The sequence below is a fragment of the Hyperoodon ampullatus genome (assembly GCF_949752795.1).
Source record: "Hyperoodon ampullatus genome assembly, chromosome: 3".
NCBI classification, from domain to species: Eukaryota; Metazoa; Chordata; class Mammalia; order Artiodactyla; family Ziphiidae; genus Hyperoodon; species Hyperoodon ampullatus.
The window spans coordinates 111,546,960-111,564,346 of record NC_136916.1 but is presented as its reverse complement, the minus strand read 5'-3'; positions in this window follow the sequence as shown (position 1 = coordinate 111,564,346).

Here is a 17,387-nt window from a genome sequence, read left to right as displayed (position 1 = left end):
GATTAGATCCTGCATCTTTACATTTTTTAGCATCTCTACTACAACCAGAGTCGTCCAAGCCATAAATGTCTCTAGACTGAACAACAGCTAATATCCTAGCTGGTGTCTCTGCTTTGACTCTTTTCTCTTACACACAGAGGCAGAGAGTGATTTTTTAAAAATGCGAATTAAATCGTATCACTCCCCACTTTAAAATCTTCCAGTGGTTGGACAGTGCACTGAGAATAGAATGAAAACCCTTTACCACGGGCTTTCAAGACCCTTTGTGATCTGCCTTCTACCAGCTCTCCGACCTCATCTCAGGCACTTGCCCCTCTGTTCCTGTGCCTTGAAAATGCCAAGTACATTCCTATGTTAGTTCTTTGCACTAGCTGTTTCCTCTGCCTAGAGTGTAATTCCCCCAGATCTTCTTAAGGCTGGCCCTTTCCTGTCATCCATGTTTTGGCTCAAATATAAAGTCAGTGAAAACTTCTCTCATCTTTAGTTCAAAGTTGTGCTTTTTCCACCATCCCCCTCCACAAGTCACTCATTACTATTGTATTATTTTTATTCACTGCAATTATGATTATCAGAAATAATCTTATTTATTGTTTTCCTTTTTTTCATTTTAATATGATCTGTTATGGTAGGAACCTTGCCTGTCCTCACAACTGCACACCTGGTGCCACTAGTGTCTGGCACAAAGAAGGCCTGAATAGATCATTGCTGTATCTACAGAACACGAATGTCTTCATGTCTCCTGAATCTCAAGCAAAACTATTAGCTTTTTGTAAGGCCCTTGTAAACTGACCAGCAAACTTTTTTTTTTTCTCGTAATAGGAAATTGTGGGAAAATTGACTTATTCCAACTTTAAAAGAAAATGAAATACATTTTCTGACATTAAAAAAAAAAACCCTCAGAGAATTCCAAAGGGCATTCATTGCATTAAGAATAATTCCACTATTCTCCTAGCTTAGCTGAATCTGGTACATTAAGGAAATTACACTCTACCATGGATGAAGCGAATCACTTTTTAAGTAAGTTAGGAGGGAAACTGCCAACACACATGTACACCTTCTCAGACCATCAAATCCAGAGAGAAAAAATTCAGGTCTCTTCTAGAGCAGTGAATGACACAATGTTTTTGGGGACATTCAAGACTCCATTACTGACCCTGGGAACGAGGCTCAAAGAGAAAATCACCTTGCAATGTCATGTCCTGGGTCAGAAACAGAGGTCAAGACATAAATAAACAAATATTATAAACAAACAAAAAATGCAACTGAGTGCAAAATAAAATATGCATATTCGTTTGCGTGTGTGTGTGTGTGTGTGTGTGTGCGCTTGTGCTGTATAAGGGGAAGGACTAGGTAAGTGGAGAAGTGGGCTACATAATTTACCTGGCCCACTGCAAAATGAAAAAAAAAATTATTACGCATTCCAAGATGGTGACAGGCAGCAGATTGAGGCCCTGTGCACCTACCTGCACAGTTACACACCCTGCGCAGTGTGTGAAGCACGCCCAGGTGGGAGGAGAAGATGAGAGTTCATCTCCAAACACCCCCCACCTCCCCACCCCCGCCAAAACTACAACAACAAAGGCGACAACAAGAAACAGCTATCAAAACTAAAGCAGATGGTGCCCAACATTGACGGTGGCGCTAGTGATGGCGGTGGCGTCTGAGAGCATCACTCCTAAAAAGCAGACTTTAGAGTGATGGCAAAGAAAAGAAAACGGTTTCTGAGGCTCCCGAAGTAGAAACATCAGACACAAAGAATAAGGTAAAGGGAAAAAGGCCACATCAGACCTTCCTCCTTTCTTTATGTAGACAATGCCTTCTCTTTCAAAATCCTGATTTCAGTGACTTGTGTTTGGTCTGGTGCCTTGGTAGCTGCGGTGGAGCGTGTGGGATTGGGGATCAGGGTGTGTCAGAGTCAAAAAAGGTAGAGACAGGTTTAAATACATTTCCGTGGATTGGCTTCCTACCCTCTTTAGCAACAAACCCAAGGGCTCCTAAAAGGAGCCGGGATGTACGTAGGTTTCCAGGGACCCTCTATTTTCATCCTCCCTCGACACTCCGAAGGTAAGACGCACGGAGAACCGCAGGGCTGGGCATTCTTGGGTCCAGCACAGGTCACCTCACTGGTAGAAGTGCGTAGTCCTCGGACATTTGGAAGAGGTGGCGGGGACTATGGGGACCGTGAAGCTCGCGGTCCGGGGCAGCGGGTCACAGGAGGTGCGCCCCGTCCCCTCCGTCGGCAGTCGGGAAGCCGGGCCAGCGGAGAGCGGAGTCCGGGAGGGGAGGGTCGGACCACGCCCGCGGAGGCGGCCCCGGGCCCTGCCGCTCGGTCCTGCCCCGGCCTGGGGAGGCTTAGGCCCCGGGAACCTCGGGCGGAGGGGGCGGCGACCGGGAACCCTGCGGCCACTGCGGCCGCACGGCTGCGGCTCTTGCGGCTCCGGTGCCTGCCGGGTGGTGGCTCCGCAGTGCCCGCCCCCAGCTCCCCTTCCCCGCCCCTCGCGCCCCCTTCCTCGCCCCCGCCTGGCGTCCTGGCCTCGCTGACCCGCCGCCCCGTCCCTCCGCGCGCGCCGCGGCTGCTGCTCCTCCGCGCGGCGGCACCTCCCCCGCGCGCCGCCCGCGCTCCCGGCGGCGCAATCCTCCCGCCTCGGCCATTTTCCCTCCACCCCCTCCCCTCCTGAACCTCATCCCCTCGCCCTCCCCCCGCGCGGGGACTTTTCCGGAAAGTTTTTATTTTCCGCCTCGACTCTTGAAGAAAGAAGCTCCCGGCTCGGCGGCAGCAAAACTTTTCAGCTGTCCGGACCCGCGGCCCTCGGCGCGCCCGGCCGAGCGATGAGCGCCCCTCCGGTCCTGCGGCCGCCCAGCCCGCTGCTGCCCGTGGCGGCGGCGGCGGCGGCCGCCGCGCTGGTCCCAGGGTCGGGGCCGGGGCCCGCGCCGTTCCTGGCTCCCGTCGCGGCCCCGGCCGGGGGCATCTCGTTCCATCTGCAGATCGGTCTGAGCCGCGAGCCGGTGCTGCTGCTGCAGGACTCGTCCGGGGACTACAGCCTGGCGCACGTCCGCGAGATGGCTTGCTCCATCGTCGACCAGAAGGTAAGGCGCCGCGCGGCTCCGAGCCCGGCGCCTCCCAGCCGCGCAGGGGGCGCTGCCAGCCCGGCCGCCCCCTCGCCGCGCCAACTTTCCGGCTCCGGGGCCTCGCCCGGGAGCCAGCCTCGCCGGCGCGCTGGAAGGGTCTGGCACCCGCCGAGGTTGGACGCCCGCATCCGCGGCACTGCGCTCCCTGTTGTCCAGTTCTCCCCTTGCCCCATCCTCTTGTATTCCCGATTTCTCTACAGTCTGCATCCTCCTCACGCATTCCCATCCCTTTCAGGACATTCCCAGGTATCTTGCTCTTTTCGGGTCGCGCCTCTCCCTTCCCCTTAAGACTTCCCGGCTCTCCCCTCTCTTCCTTCTGCACCCTGGACCAGCACATTCCTGGCGCCGGAATCCTCCTTCCTGCACTAGAGTTCCCCCGGGGACACGCTCAGCACGATTTCAGCACCCCTCCCTTCCCCTTCAGGCCCCTCTCCCAGCTCAGATTGATGCTGAGGAGTTCCTGGAATGATCTGGAGAGGAGGAATTTCTCACCTGTCACATAAGCTTTGAAGAGAGAATGATTGACTTGGCCAGCTGTGAAAACAACTGACCAGACCACAACTACCAACCTCCTTGTGGTCTTTTATTCCCAACCTTATGTGAACATGGGAGCAAATTTTTCAACGATAAATCTGAAAGTTGCAGCCTTCTTGATTTTGATTCCCAGGGTACTGATAGTGGAGCGTTGAAGCGGGGACACAGATATGTAGATGGTAGGGGTACTGTCCAGGAGCACCCGAGGCTGGCTGTGCCCTTAAGTTTGAGGCTGTGGGACTCTGGACAGCGGCCACCAAAGGCAGGGTTGAAAAAGGGCCATTATCCTGGACCAGGCCACCCGAAGAGGAGACCTAACCCGCCTACCAATGTTTATAGTGCAATTCTGAATTTCAGGTTGTGTCTGTAGCCATCCAGAGGGATGTTGCATGGAAGGGGGTGATAAGAGTATAAAGGAAAGGGGGCCATGGCGCCACTCTTCTTAGTATAAACAGCAAGTGTTTAGGGGTGGAGACAGAGGTCTCTAAAGGTGCTGAATTTCAACCCCTGGAGGACTGACTAGTACTTGCCTTATAAAGAACATTTGAATAATCATGAAAGCTTTCCTTAAACTATTTGGAACAGAATTTGCTAAACCTGCCTGTTGCAAATTGTGGCACTGAGCCCAGGAATATTAGGAAAAGCCCCAGGGAAAAAATCACTAATCTAAAAGTTGTGAAAGTTCTGGAGGCCAGACTAAGGTAACAGTGAGTGCCAGGAATTTTTGTTTATTGAACGTAGTGACATTTTGTAATACATGTTACTCTTAATTTTTTGCAACTTCCACAAAAATTAGACAAATTTTGTCTAATTCTGCTGCAACTCATATCATATGACTTATCATCATCAGTATCGTAGAGTGTCTGTTGCAGGTGAAAAGGAGCATTCTCCTAGGTACTGAAAGCCTTCCCTTAATGGCAGTTGTAGTCTACAACAATTTTCACTGCGGTGCGATCCAGTTAATTAAAGGACAATACTGAATAAGCATATAAGCAAGGTAAATTAAAATTTCTTAAAAAAGCTAATGTAACTGTATAGAATTTTAATTGAAAGCAAGTGATAGAGTTACAGGTAATATTAAGTTAATATGGACAGACTGTTTTTGACCAGCTTTAAAACACACACGCACATACATATACACACACCTTGATGGAGTTTAGGATGTGGAGAAACATGTATGGTTCAAGAGGTTCACAACTGGAAATGGATTAGAGAGCGAATTCTTATCTCAGTAGCTACCAAGAGGGATGTTATATGGAGGGGGTGATATGCGCGCAGAGGAGAGAGGCAGCAAGCACCTGTGGAACACAGTGGACCTGAGGGTAGTGGCTAGGATATCTAGAGAAAGTAAAACTGTGAAAAGGCCTTGCAACAAAGATGAACTCAGATTACTAGGAGTCTCTGTAATCGCCTACATAGAGATATCAAACCAAGGACATCTGAAAGATGGATTTGCTGTGTGGAATATGTTTTAGAATGCCAAGAATTTTATGGCAGAAGGAAAATTGGAGTTCATGAGCTAATGGAGTCCTGAGCCAAAGCTCTTGAGGAGAGACCTGGAGAAATACTGGAAAAGGAAAATCATCAGCCCTGGTGACTGAGATATAGGGGGAACCCCTTCCTTCTATATTTACTCTAGTAGTTCTGTCCCGAAGAGTTTGAAATGTTTGACTGCTTGGGATAGCCGGAATAAAGATCTCACTTACACTTTTTTTTAAGGTTATGGCAAAGGGAGAGTTAGATTTAGAGATGTGGGTTTGAGAGTTATTTATGTACAGGATACTGTAAATAAGTATTTACTGGATTGTGGGTCTAAATAGGAAAATTTTCATCTATTTATCTGTCTTCTCTCATCTATCTTGAGATACAATTATGGCCCCAAAAAGATTAAGAGGGCTGAGTATCCATCACAGGATAGCAGAGATCACTTTGTTTTGTGACAGTAGAAATGAAGGAGGGGTCACTGTGGAGTTAAGGAAGTAGGAGGAGGTCCTTTGTCCCTCATTTCAGGTTCTCTTGAAGTACTTTTTCAAGATACTAACTCTGAGGAAGGATGACAGGAGAGAAAAAGAGAGAGGAAGGGAGAGAGGGAAGGAAATGGATGTTTTAGGAGAGTGCTGGGAGTTTGAAGTCATTTATAATTTACTATGTAGAATGGAGTCATGTTTAGCTCACAGCAGAATTCTCCAGATTTTCTGAGCCCTCCACATTCACTGTGTTACAGCGTGTAAAGAGGGTTTTCATATGATATGTTTGAGAGTTTCCTAAATACTAACAGAGATCAGACTAGCTTAAATCTTTGGAAGTATTAGCTGACAGTTCAGTTTATATCAGCAACATCCATGGGACATTTACTGTGGGATGAGCGCTTGAGGTGTATAGAGCTAAATAAGAGAAGTCCTGTCCCTGAGAAACAATCTTGAAGTTATTATTGTTATTATTTAGAATTTAGAGTATAGTTTTCTTTTTAATTATATAGGTTTGAAAAGTGACAGACATATGATTGTACTTGAAAATTTTTGATGGTAATTGATCAAAAATATTCTTATTTTAAAATAAATGTACCCTAGGTATTAGCTAAAGAATTTTTAAAATTATTATTATTATTATTTTTTTTTTATAGTGTTTTATTTTTACTTGTTGACAGTTTGCTTTATCTATTTATTTTTATTTTTGGCTGTGTTGGGTCTTCGTTTCTGTGCGAGGGCTTTCTCTAGTTGTGGAGAGCGGGGGCCACTCTTCATCGCGGTGCGCGGGCCTCTCACTATCGCGGCCTCTCTTGTTGCGGAGCACAGGCTCCAGACGCGCAGGCTCAGTAATTTTGGCTCACGGGCCCAGTTGCTCCGCGGCATGTGGGATCTTCCCAGACCGGGGCACGAACCCGTGTCCCCTGCATCGGCAGGCAGACTCTCAACCACTGCGCCACCAGGGAAGCCCTAAAATTATTTTTTAAGTTTAATTTTTATTTTATATTGTAGTATAGTTGATTTACAATATTGTGTTAGTTTCATGTATATAGAAAAGTGATTCAGTTATTTTATTTTATTTTTTTTAATATGTTGGGGGGTAGGAGTTTATTAATTAATTAATTTATTTTTGCTGTGTTGGGTCTTCGTTTCTGTGCGAGGGCTTTCTCTAGTTGTGGCAAGCGGGGGCCACTCTTCATCGCGGTGCGCGGGTCTCTCACTATCGCGGCCTCTCTTGTTGCGGAGCACAGGCTCCAGACGCGCAGGCTCAGCAGTTGTGGCTCACGGGCCTAGTTGCTCCGCGGCATGTGGGATCCTCCCAGACCGGGGCTCGAACCCGTGTCCCCTGTATTAGCAGGCAGATTCTCAACCCCTGCGTCACCAGGGAAGCCCGATTCAGTTATTTTAAAAAATATTTTAGTTTCGATGAAAAATCTAGTGTTGCATTTCTGTATGTAACAATTTATGAATGTAGAGATAGAACTAATTCCTTCTTTTTTTAAAGATTAGCTTAAGGTTTTATTTATATTATGCTTATTTCTTTACTTTGCAAGCATGTAAACTTGAAGCCTGGTTGTATGTAAAGACATGTATCATGTTAGTACACATGATTATTATTTTCTGGAGGGTAAAAAAATAATAATAACAGTAGTTGACTTCACTTTGAAACATTGTTACTTTCTACTATCAAAAGAACCTTGAATATATAGACTAAGAAGGAATTGTTTTCAAATAAGGAACAGTATTTCAAAGGAAGAATTACTTTAGTTTCATAGTACATCATCTATGTGTCTACACACACACACACACACACACACATTTTTAAAACAAGCAGTATTAATTTAGGGATGTGGGATGCAATTAATATGACTATCCATTCATTTTGCCTGTTACCTTATTAGAAAGACGACTCATATTTCCCTTTTGGATTTACTTAAATGGAGTAATAACATCTATAAGACTCCTGGCATAGTTTCACTTTGCATAGTCGTTTATCTGACCACAGAAACTAAAGAGTGAGATTTTATAGAAGATAGCTCACTAAAGGAATAACAAAGGTTAGTGCCTTTGTTTGAGAGCAACTGTGCTCTGCTTATAGTTGTTTTGCTTTCTTAATTGTAAATTGTTTTTCTAACACTTGTAGTGTCACTTTAATTTTTATTGTTAATTTTAGCTATTCTACTTCTACACAGATTGAGGAAACTGGAAGTAAATAGCTGCTTGATGAGGCCAGCATATGTGGACCAACAAAATCCTTTTAAGCTAATAGGTGTTTGGGTCTTAGGTATATTTTTTAATTTATATTTTATATTTGTCATCATTATATGTTTATTGATTTCTGATTTAATGATGAAGTATAGAATGTGTCAGTTCATTAAGCAATTCTTAAAGTAATATAATGCTTTAATACTGCATATCTAAAATTTTGTTTTCAAGTTTAGTTAATAATAGGATTATATTTTGATATATAAGTAATGCCTATGTAATATATATCTAATATATACATACATCTGTAGTATATTATCTAAATATCTGTGTTTTGAAGCATAATTTCGAAAGCCTAATTATTCATAGCCTCCAGATGCTGAAGTATTGTTTTATATTTTGCATTGTAGGCTGCAAAAAAGTGGGGCCTTGTTATATATCTCATAATCCAAAAGAGAAACTCTGCTTTATGATTTTTCTATCAATACACAGAACTAAAAAGCTTTTCTTATCGGTGTATACTGTTTAACAGTTTTCCCAAGGAAATACCATTTGAGTAAGCCTTCCAGACTTAGGGCTGGGAAGAATTGGACAAATATGTGAATTACTTTAGACCTTTAGATTCAGGATTAAGATAAATTTGAAGGAATTTTCTGCAGCAACTATAGTGTGTGTGTATGTGAGAGTGGAGGTTGAGAGTAGGGAGTGGAGCTGGAAAACTATTAATGAAGTTTGAAAATTTGTCCCATACTTCATGACTGAATTGCTCTGTATCACCGGACTCCTGTCATAATTATTAAGGGAGATTTAAAACTTTATTTTGCCAATTATTATTACGCTTTTTTTTTTTTTGACAAGATGATTGTATGTAGGTCTTCACTATTTTTGCTAAATGACTTTTTTTTTTTTTTTTTTTTTTGCGGTACACGGGCTTCTCACTGTTGTGGCTTCTCCCTCCGCGGAGCACAGGCTCCGGACGCGCAGGCTCAGCGGCCACGGCTCACGGGCCCAGCCGCTCCGCGGCATATGGGATCCTCCCAGACCAGGGCTCAAACCCGCGTCCCCTGCATCGGCAGGCAGACTCTCAACCACTGCGCCACCAGGGAAGCCCGACTTTTTTCTTTAACACCTTTATTGGAGTATAATTGCTTTACAATGTTGTATTGATTTCTGCTATATAACAAAGTCAATCGGCTATATGTAGACATATATCCCTTTATCCCCGCCCTCTTGCACCTCCTTACCACCTTCCCCATAAATGACTTTTAATGACCTTACTAGACAATACAAACAAATTTATAATCCTATGAATGTATGGTGGTCACTTATCTAAGATTACTTTGAAGATTAAAGATAATATGTGTAAAGGATTAAATATACTGCCTGGTAGATAGGTGAATAATAAATAGGATTATTGATGTGTGAGGCTTTATGAATTAGCATACTATTTTGTTAACAAAGAAATGTATATTCTATTATCTAATTCTTATCTCAATATAAAATTAAAATTGTATTAAAAAGCAATATAGCTGTAAGATCAAGGTAACACTTTTTTTTCTGCCCTCTATAATAGAGCAAATCTTAGGAGTAGTTGCATTTTGATACTGCCTCTGAAATTCAACCTCAGAATTCCTCAAGGAGTAATTTGACTATTGCTAAATGAAAAACACATATGTTGATGAAGTAAAGCATCTTTTTATTGCATTTTATTATTTTTGACAAGAAGTTGATTTAATTGCTTTTCAGTTTCAAGTGGCATTCCAGTGATATTTCAGTTGATAAAAAAAGGGACATAAAATAGGTAATTGTGCAACATTTGGCAACATAATGATTCTCAAATATGGTCCTCAGGACTGAAATCAAAAGTTCCTTTGCAGATCAACCCTTGATGTGAGGAGGAAGGCACTTGGAAATGACTTACGGAGATCACATTTTGCTGCGGTGCTAGCATATAGAGCTTATTAAACTGTTGCATCTGATTAATAATATAATGTGTTTGGTTGTGCACATGCAGAAGTGTTATATTGGGATGAGAGGCGATTTTACTGGGAAACGATTGAGACAACAGTTTGGCTAAGCCAATCACAGTCTTTTTCCAGATCTTTTCACTAACTACCACTTACCACTCATGGGAGTCCATGCTCCTTTAAGACAACAACAATCAGTAATTATTCATCCATCTTTTAAAGAAGAAAAGTGGAATGGATAATTACATGAAACCTGTGTGTGTGTGTCTGTGTGTGTGTGGTGTGTGTGTGTTTGTATTAGATTGGAATCATTGAATAAAGCTCTCAAGCTATAGTGAGAAACTAGTATAATCAAGATAGCAAAGCCTGGACTCAGATTGGATTAGAAGTGAATAAAATACAGTTCCATTGGAGTTGATCATAACATGAGAATTCTTTGTTTTATTTTTATATTTGTTTGTGTTGTTTCTGTGTGTTGAGGATAGCTAATGCTTTTGACCTCTGACCTCTGATAGTCACCTTGGTTCACCTGAAAGCTCTAAACCCAAATGTGAAAATAGAGGTTGAAAATATAGGGTGTTTTTAAAGATAGTGCTCATCTTTTAATTTCCCCACTATTATTCTAGAGAGGTTTTGAAAATGAGATTTCAGTTTCTTAAATCTTTCCTTGGTGTTGGAATGTGTTAGAACAACAAGAAAAATAATGCATCAATTTTTCTCTTTCTTCTGATAGCATTTAGATACAGAGAAAATGGTTATTTTGCTCACAGATATTAAAAATTCTTTTCACATTTTCTACAAGAATATGTGAAATTTCTCCCAGGAATTCCTCTGATACTGTCAAACAAATATTTTTGTACCATTAAAAATCGATAATGACAGCACCGCTTGATGTTGCTTGGCAGCAGAGAAACCCACATTATGCTGTTTCTTATTCTGTCTTTCTAGTCTCACAGAAAATAGATAATTAAATAAATAAAGCCTTTAATTACATGGCCACTATGGCCATTATGGAATATCATACAATTTATATAGTTATAAAGGTAAGAGTTGGGATAAAAATCTTACATATTGAGATACAATTATGCTGGTCCAAATTTATAATTTCCTGTATAGAAGTTTCTTCCAAAGTTGCAAAAAGGTTTATTTGGCTAGAGCTAGACAGTTGATACAGCCGCTAAGCAGTGTTGGCAAATATGAAGATTAGATTTTTAAATATGCAATCATGCACAAATTTTGTCCAACTTCTTTTACTGAAAAGAAAAAAAGTTATGTACCCTTCACTGCTTCACTGGATTTTATTCTGACTAGGCCACTGATGGATGAGGAATTTGTTGAATTTAGTCACAATTTCAAAAATTTCGGAATGCCTCTCTCCCTGTCTGCAGCCACTTTTTTTTTCACATATATGTTATGAAATGAATGAAAAGTATGAATGTGATAATGAAAATATGAGCCACAAGCAGCTGTGGCTTTCACCATTGTTAAAAGCAGAAAAGAGTTGAGGGGAATAGTGGGGACAAGAGGGGTGGCAGTTAAGCTTTGGTGATGGCTTTGAATCCATGGTGGCTGAGTAGACTTGAGTAGGCTACCGTGGGCGAGGCCGGGGGGATTTTGAGACTAGGGGCACCTTCGGACAGTGAAGGAGAATAACAGTAAAGCTCTGACCTCTTATGGATTGAATTAGCAGGAATGGTCCCACCAAGTAAAGCCTGCATAGCAATCGGGAGAGGTATGGAAGTGGCTTTTTACAAACAGAGTTGGTCCTCTTGGGAGGTTTTCAGAGTGCCACAGACGAGAGGTTCAAAGAGCAACCCCGCAAGGATTTGACTGTGAGAGTTTCAGGAGGAGCTTGTCCTGGGAGCCTTGGACCCTGCTTTACAAGGTTCTCGGGCCTTATGGTAACAGTGACCTGCAAAGGGGAGCCTACAGAGCAACACCTTCCTGTCAGTGGCTCTGTGTGCCTGTCTGTGTCTTGGCTTCTTTGCGTTTGTCACGTCTGATTTTCCCAGTAGCCCTTTGTGATAGTCATTTTCTCTCCATTTTAAGGATGAGGGAGCTAAATAAGGGTCAGAGAGGTTAAATCGTTCACCCCAGATCACATAGCTGCTAAGTAAAAAGCAAAACCATAGAATTCTTTCTTCCCTTCACTGTAGGTAACCCTAAGAACAAGGAGGGCTGGGAGGGCCATAGGTCTATATACAGAGTTTGGAATTATCAAATTGAGGGGGAGGGGAAATGTTAAACTCCCTTATGTTGGGTGAAATTTATTTAAAAACACTTCAGCTTTGACAGTGGTATTATTTCTGTTAGTTTAAATTATTCCTTAATCTGGAAGACTCCCCTTATGCCAGATTCACATCCCAGTTAGTGGTCAGCTGGGATTCTAACCACTTTGGAGGCCACCACTGCATGGCTTCTTTGATCTGTGGCAAGATACCTACCCCAGGTATTGATAATTAGCATAAGGGACATTAAATATGGACTCTCACTGGGGATATTAGGGCCATTTAGAGATATGTGATTGCCTAAAGTATTTTAGAGACATGCATCACCCTTGAGGAGTCATATGAACTGTAATGTATCTACTTGTTAATATGTTGGGTTTTATTAAAATAAATATCTGTGTGGCAGGATCTGGTATTTGCCTTCAGCCAGTCGTCACCCATCTTTAAATTTCCAGACACCACTGTTATTTATCCAGAGACGTTAATTACCTTATGTGATTAAATTTCCTGTGTTGGTTCACAACACTTCCTTCCAAGGAAATACGGACACAGAGGTGTATTGGAAGAAGTGATTATGTTAAGAACGTGTATTGATTAGTGTGGCTCAAGACTAGTGTATGTAAAGAATTTTAGGTACCTGTGAAAATCAGTGAATCATTTCTTCTTGAATAGTATATTGATTCTGAGCAGATTTTGAGAAAGTAATTAAGGTTCTTAAGAAAAGTGCCTGTCAGTGGTTGCTTTTCACTTGAGAAGTATTTGGATTGCCTGTATGCATATGCTAAGGATTATGCTTTTCAAATATGTTTCCTATTTTTATAAATTTTATGTATTTGTTTGCTTGTTTGTGGTCAATTATAAATTAGTCCCCACCCTAAGGTAAACTTAGTCTCACTTGTGCATAATCAATTACAAGCCATGTGGAATTTTTCTTTCCACTTTAATAGTGCTAACCAGTCTGGATTGTGAATTGTCTTGTGTTCCTTTGCATTGTATGTGTACAGGGCTAAGGCCAACAGTTACCATGTAGACTAATTGTACTGTTTTTACAAAAATGTAGTTGTATATATAGGTAGACATGATTTGATTTAAAGTATTATCATAACTCAGTTAGTTATATCCCAAGGGCTCCTTCCCTGAATGACCATTGGGAAGCCTACAGTAAAGTAGTTACTCAGCCCTAATAGATTAGAAAGGTACCTGAAATATTGCCTCTTTCTGATATATTTGGAACTTTGGAGCTTTAGTACAATGGACAGGTTACATAGAGAATTATTTATTTATTTATTTATTTATTTTTTTTGCGGTACACGGGCCTCTCACTGTTGCGTCCTCTCCCGTTGCGGAGCACAGGCTCCAGACGTGCAGGCTCAGCAGCCATGGCTCACGGGCCCAGCCGCTCCGCGGCATGTGGGATCTTCCTGGACCAGGGCACGACCCTGTGTCCCCTGCATCGGCAAGCGGACTCTCAACCATTGCGCCACCAGGGAAGCCCCTGGGAATTATCTTTTGATATGACTCACTGATAGTCTCTTGGCTGACAGAAAGGGAGCAGGGCTGTCCAGCTATACTAGAAATCTGAATTTACTAGATGTCTCCTAGTGGAGTACGTACTGTTCTTGTAAGCCTTATCTTCAGATAACCTGTCTTGAACCGGGAGGGCATGGCATCAGTTGCTGTTCGAGGAGTAGTGAGGTGGATCACGCATGCCTGCCTCTCCTCTACCAACCATCAGTGCTGAGAAAAAATTGCTTAGCTTTAGAGTGCTCTCCAGACAGCAGGGTTCTGTGCCCTTCTCTTTGACACATGCTAATTCCATCTACTCATGTGGCATGAGCTCTTGTCACCTGGGATGTAGATTTTTAGAGTATTTAAATAAATCCTGTAGCTTGCATAGATTTGCAAAGAATGAAAGACTAGATCTTGCATGATCTTTGCTTTTATTCAATTTTTTGGGAAGAATAGGGAGCAAAAGTGAACATAGAGTGAGGATGGACTAATTAGTAGAGTTAAATACAGTGACCAGATGCCCACTTCTCTGGGATAGTGCTAGTTGTGTCTGTTTTCCAAGAATTTTTTTTTTTTTTTTTTTGCGGTACGCAGGCCTCTCACTGTTGTGGCCTCTCCCGTTGCGGAGCACAGACTCCGGACGCGCAGGCTCAGCGGCCATGGCTCACGGGCCCAGTCGCTCCGCGGCATGTGGGATCTTCCCGGACCGGGGCACGAACCCATATCCCCTGCATCAGCAGGCGGACTCTCAACCACTGCACCACCAGGGAAGCCCTACAAGAATTCTTTTACATTGTATGTTTACTGATAAAAACTGTGGACTTTTAAGTTAAAAACAAACAACAAAAAAAAAAACAAAGAAAAACCTTACTTAGGACAGACATTTTATTGCCTTTTGGCCAAATGTCCTTGTATATTTAAATATAAAAGCAAAACTTACACTAAGAATTTATTTCGTGGAGTCACCAGATTATGTATATTAACATGTCACATTGAGTAATTTTTCTAAATGGAATCTGAAGCTAAAAACAAAACGAAAACCTTCCTGTGATTAGACTCTTATCCCCTTTGACCAAAAATTAATGTATAACTTAAAGATGAAGACAGCCAACATTTAGAATTGATTTCATAAACCAGTTAATTAGATCTAATTTTGAATATAGTATCTAAAGTAATTTGAGCTCTATTTTTTCCAACCAATCAGTATAAATCAAGATACTGTCATACTTATGTATGTTTTTTGTTTCAAGCAGCAAATAATTGTACTTATTCTGGTAGTTCATACTACCCTTATTAATTCAACTAAGTAAATAGAAAGGCCTGCCTTGAAGCTCCAGCACCCTTGGCAACCATCACAGAGGTAGAGTACACTGACTTACATGCAGAGGGATAACATTATCATAGTTTCAAGGTGTACTTTACTGTATTCTCTGGTCTGCAGAAACTATAATGCGGTTAGCCAAAAAGGAGAGAAATTATACACAAATATCCCTGATTACTTAGAAAACTTGTCTTATATTTAAAAAAAAATAAGGCGAATAAGTGAGATAATTTCTTTGGAAATTATATTGTCCCACAATAACAGTGTGTAGGCTGTAGCTCATATTTTCTTAAGATGTTCACAGGCATAGCCTGGAAGAAGCAAATATACGAGCTATACCTGTTCTTCTATGCTTCATTTCTATTGATGAATATACTGTTGAAGTAATATTAAGAATTTTAAATTCAGAAATTATAGTGTTGAAAATAATGTACGTCAGTGAGGTCTAAAACCACTTGAAAAGGAACTTGATTTTGTATAATCATTTCTGTTTAGAATTTAACCCACATGGAATATTATAATTTTATACTTCAATTAAATACTTGTTTTTCTTTTACTTTGAAAATTATAAAATTACCACATACAATAGGCTGAATAGTGACCCTCAAAGATGTTCATGTCTTAATCCCTGGAACCTGCAAAGGGTACGGCAAAAGGGACTTCGCAGATGTGATTAAGTTAAGAATTGTGGGGCTCCCCTGGTGGCGCAGTGGTTGAGAGTTCGCCTGCCGATGCAGGGGACACGGGTTCGTGCCCTGGTCCGGGAAGATCCCACATGCTGCGGAGCGGCTGGGCCCGTGAGCCATGGCCGCTGAGCCTGCACGTCCGGAGCCTGTGCTCCGCAACGGGAGAGGCCGCAACAGTGAGAGGCCCGCGTACCACACAAAAAAAAAAAAAAAAAAAAAAATAGAATTGTGACTTGAGGAGAGTATCCTGGATTCACTGGGTGGGCCCAGTCCCATCATATGAGCCCTTAAGAATGGTGAATCTTCCAGGTTAGGTCAGACAGTTGAGACCGAAAAGCAGGAGAGATTACAAGTATGAGAGGGACTGGATCCCCTTTTGCTGACTTTGAAGATAGAAGAAATGGGCCAAGAGCCAAGGAATGCTGGGATCACTATGAGGGGGAAACAGGAGGAGTCAGATGATAGTAGTAGGAGATGTGACAGCAGTAACTGGAGGTGATTCAAGAAAGGGGTCATGAACCAATACAGCTGAAGCTAGAAGCTGAAAAAGGCAGGAAAGATGATTCTCCCCTAGAGCTTCCAGAAGGAACCATACCTTGACTTTAACTAAGTGAAACTGATTTTGTACTTCGATGTACAGAAGTGTGAGAGAATAAATTTGTGTTTTTTAAAGCTGCTGAGTTTGTGGTAGTTTATTACAGAAGTAATAGGAAACATTAGTTTCCTATTTCCTATACCACATTGGTTTGAGAAAAGGCGAGAAATTCAGATAAATCCCAGAAAGGGAGCTCTATTCATTCTATAAATGAATATGCTCATCATAACTTGCATATAGTTCTTTTTCTCTTTTCATTTGATACTGTCTTTCTGTTTCAGATTTTAAATATAAAATCTTCAGTGCCCTTGGGGTTAATTTTTGTGTGAAGAAAGGCTATTCAGATATTTACTTTGGTTTTAGAATTTAATATTCAAGATTAAAGTTACAGATTCAGATGTTAGTCTTAATCTTTCTAGTGCAACTTATAAATAGTTTAATTTTTTAAGTCTAGTAGATTTTAGCAATCACATTTAAGGACGTTTGAAGAATTAGTATCCTTTGCAAATGCAATTATTTAGATACTTTCAAACATTTCAAAATGCATTTCTAAATTTAATATATTCTATTTTCTTTAAATACTGCAATCACCTGCTTGATAAACCTTTATATCTTCTTTAGTAATTCTTATACATTTTATAAATGAAACTTATAAATATGCAAATATGGTAAAATTTAAACTCTTAAATGTTCCATTGCCATATACATAAGCCAAAATTAAAATTGCTTAATTGCTTAATTATATTTATATAATATGCACAAAAGTATTAATATGATGGTTTTGACTCTCAAACTTTTCTGTATTTAATTTCAAATATTCCCATTTTTGAAAGATGTTTTTCTACCTGTGAAATAATTATGTGACTCCACACAGTTTGTGGAGTTCCCTCCCCATATAAATTCTGCAGTTGTCTTCTTGGCTTGGTTAAGGTTGCATAAACACCAGTGCTTTTAGCTGGGATAGAGATTGGATTCTTGCTGGAAGTATAGGTCAGTTCCATGGAATCCTGTTTCTGTCTGTGATTCCATTACTTCAAGAATGGGGGTAATCATGTATCCCATCCCTGGATTCAATTTATGTATTACTTCTGAATGCTGAGAAGTCTCAAATTCCTGTCCAGATTCATCATTTGATTGGATTTTGAATCACTTTAAGTCCTAAGATAAATGAATCCCTTTTCTGTTTACACTAAAGAGCTTTGAACCTAATGGAATAACTGCATTTTCATATATTTTTCTTAAGACT